Source organism: Elephantulus edwardii, unplaced genomic scaffold, assembly GCF_000299155.1.
Source record: "Elephantulus edwardii isolate Elephantulus edwardi_28Jun2011 unplaced genomic scaffold, EleEdw1.0 scaffold00073, whole genome shotgun sequence".
Classification (NCBI taxonomy): Eukaryota; Metazoa; Chordata; class Mammalia; order Macroscelidea; family Macroscelididae; genus Elephantulus; species Elephantulus edwardii.
The window spans coordinates 9,065,475-9,068,815 of NW_006399823.1; the positions used below are offsets into that span (position 1 = coordinate 9,065,475).

Below are 3,341 nucleotides of genomic sequence, written 5' to 3' on the forward strand. Positions count from 1 at the left end.
TGACAAGCAACTCTACAGTACACAACAACAACTAAAAATGATTCAGCAACTTAAATTTAAGGGGGGGCAAATGAAAAACTCTGTAGCACAAAATACATAGATGAGGTAAATCTTCAGGACCTAGTCCGTAAAAATAGATTATTAGATAAGATACCAAAATCATAGCCACAAATGACAGAGTAGACAAATTGAACTTCAGTAAATTTTATTTCTCAAAGGACTAGTTCAACAAAGAGATAATCTATAGAGTAGAAAACTTGAAAAAAAATGAAACTCAAATGTTTGATATGTAAGATATGACAGTAATTCATAACAATAAAAGACATACACTTTTAAAACTAAATAAAATATACCAGTAATCAATAAACAAATGGGATAAAATAGCTTAGTATTATTAGTAATTAAAGGAATATATTTACAAAGGTGATATAATTCCATCCCCATTTACATGGCTATTATTAAAAACAAAACTAGCACACATACACACAAAAGAAGAAAATAAAAGTTGATGAAGATATAGAGAAATTGAAACTTTCCTTCATTGCTGATAAAATTGTGAGGTGGGGCATGTAATGTGGCAACATTTTGAGTCCCTCACAATTTAAACCTTAAATTTCCATGCAGATAATAAAAACAACTTAGTTTCACATCCTATGAAGCTACTTAAAATACTTAAAATGGAGAATTGGAGCAGATATTTTTACATCAATGTCTATTGCAACATTATTCACAGTAGTAAAATGTTGAAAACAGCCCAAGTGGTCCATCAGTAAATACATGGATTAAAAAAAAAAAATGTAGTAGGCTGGGTGTCTGTGGCGCCCAGCGCCTTGGGCGCTTCGGGGCGCTGTTTTTGCGCAATGCTGCCACCCACAGGTTAAAACCCATTCTGGGCTCAAGGACCTTGCTTCCCCTGGTGGCTATGCAGCGGTTTTCCTCGGTCTTAACATTGGGCTTGGCCTATCTGTGCCCTTGCCCCAGTGAGACACGACTGGAGGAGCGGGCGGAGGGTGTAGCGGACTAGGGGCACCCTGAGTCGAGCACATCAGATCATACTGATCCCAAGTTTGACATTGATGTATTATTATTGGTTTCACTTCTGCGACAAGAAAATGCAAAAGACATTTGTGTAATCCAGGTTCCCCCCAAGATGAAATATACAGAATACTTCGTGACTGGGCGTGGAACCTCTACCAGACAGTTAAATAAATGCCATGGCCATCTATATTGTGAAAATGTACTAATACTTGAAGTGTAAAAGTGATCCTCATGTTAAGGTAAAAGTGAAGGACATGGATGACTGGCTTTGCATGGACTTTGGCAACGTGGTGATTCATTTGATGCTTCCTGAAACCAGAGAATTCTATGAATTAGAGAAATTAATGGACTCTGCGTTCTTATGACCAGTTAGCTCAGATAGCACCTGAGACGTTACCTGAAGACTTCATTCTTGGAATAGAAGATGACACTTCATCGCTGGTTCTAGTGGAGTTCAAGTGTGAATAAAGTTCTATGAACTGCTTTAGTAAAAAAAACCCCAAACCAAAACTTAGTAGACACAGAACAAGGACTATTACTCAACCATAGAGATTTGAAGTTCTGATACATGATATCACACTGATATACTTGAATATTTGATATTGAGAGAGAGAAATCAACTATACAGAAAACAAAATGCAAGCTCTGTTGCATGTCAGTACTCACTCCAAGGAGTTTTCAGGGGTTGTATATTGCACAGGAGGACATTGGCCATTTTTTCCAAAGGAGAAGCTAGTGGGTTTGAACTTGTGTTAAAGTTGGGAGGACAACTCTATACTCACTAGGCCACCAAAGCTATAAAAATACAACACTCATTACAACTGAGTCAGAACTGCATCAGAGCTGACCTTTCAGCAGATTTCCAAAAGCTATGAAACACAAGGTAGGAGATTGCCCATATTTCTTCAGGGAAACTTCTAGTGAATCCAAACTGTCAGCCTTTGTGTTGGCAGCACAACTACCTACGAACTAAGCCATCCAGATGGAGCAGTGATGACTGATAAAGATAGTGAGCATAATGTTACTTAATTGTACACATAAAATTGGTTGACTTATTCTATATATTCTGTTATAAACTATTTTTAAAAGAAAAATTTACTTTGGAAGAAAGCAAAAACTTGAATTCAAACCAAGAAATGTGGATCCAACGTCCATACACCTATTACTATATTCTTTCACTCTCTAAATAAAATAACAAAAATTACTTGTTTTAAAATGGTTTTGTGGTTTCTTTTTTTTTTTAATCATAGTATCAGGTTTAATGTATCTTTTCTGGTAGTTAGCCATCCTATTATTCCTTTTATACCATTTTTTTGTGTGGGGTTTCTTTACATTTCTTACAGTGCTATAGAGTCTCAAAGATCAAAGCATTTTAGAAATTCTGAAGCCCCGTAGAAATGTAATCCCCTCTGAGAGGAATGGCCATAACTGGGCAGAAAATTCAAGCAATCCTGCCGTGCAAAAATGAGAAATGATTACTTTGGACGTGGGGGGAAATGCTTTTAGCTCAAAGTGCTGGGGTTTCTGTGTATATACAAAGTATAGATGAAACCTCAGACGAATCTTCTATCCAAAAGAAGTACTCGCTTAAACACCCAGCTTTTCCACTTAAGCAAGATGAAGAGCTAAGTGAATACAGCTGGAAGTTAAACCATTTGTTCCAGATGGTGCAAACGTTTCAAGCTCGATGATTCCTGAGGCAATAGCAAAGCATGCACACTTTATTCTAGTAGAAGCAATAAAGTGCTTCCAAGTGCAATGGCTACTTCTTTGGGGTACATACGAAATGGGTTTCAATTTAAGGAAATATCTGTGCTCACCAAGCAAAGCACAAAAATGAGGTAATTATTTGCACAATTGAGCTTAAAATTATGCCTTCACTTCAAAAATATGTCAGTTGGGCCCCCCCTTTTTTTTTGCTTTAATCATCTTTACAATTGCTTTACCTATTGATTTAACTTTACCCATCCACAGAAAATTTTCTTTAAAAATGTCTTTAAAAATGCTTACTTGAAGTTTAATTTGTGCTGTTAATTGTAGATGTGCCCTTTACTGTGCTTTATTTGAAACAGAAAATTCAAACTCTGCCTCTCGTCACTTATGAATTCTAGCTACCCTTCATTGTCTCTGAGGCTGGGAATTGTGCTGCCAACGCAAAGGTATGGGGTTTGAATCCACCAGCTCCTCAGCAGAAGAAGAAGAGCAATCTCCTCCCATGTGATTTACTGCCTCTGAAATCCCACTGGAGAGTCAACTATGGGTTAGTTCTCCCTTGACAATGCACAACAACAACAAATAGCCAT

The 3,341-nt window shown here is 37.1% G+C and overlaps 1 pseudogene; it reads left to right on the forward strand.

Annotated features, from left to right (window-relative positions):
- The first annotated feature begins 922 nt into the window (after window positions 1-922).
- LOC102846662 lies at window positions 923-1,506 on the forward strand (annotated as a pseudogene).
- The last annotated feature ends 1,835 nt before the right edge of the window (window positions 1,507-3,341 follow it).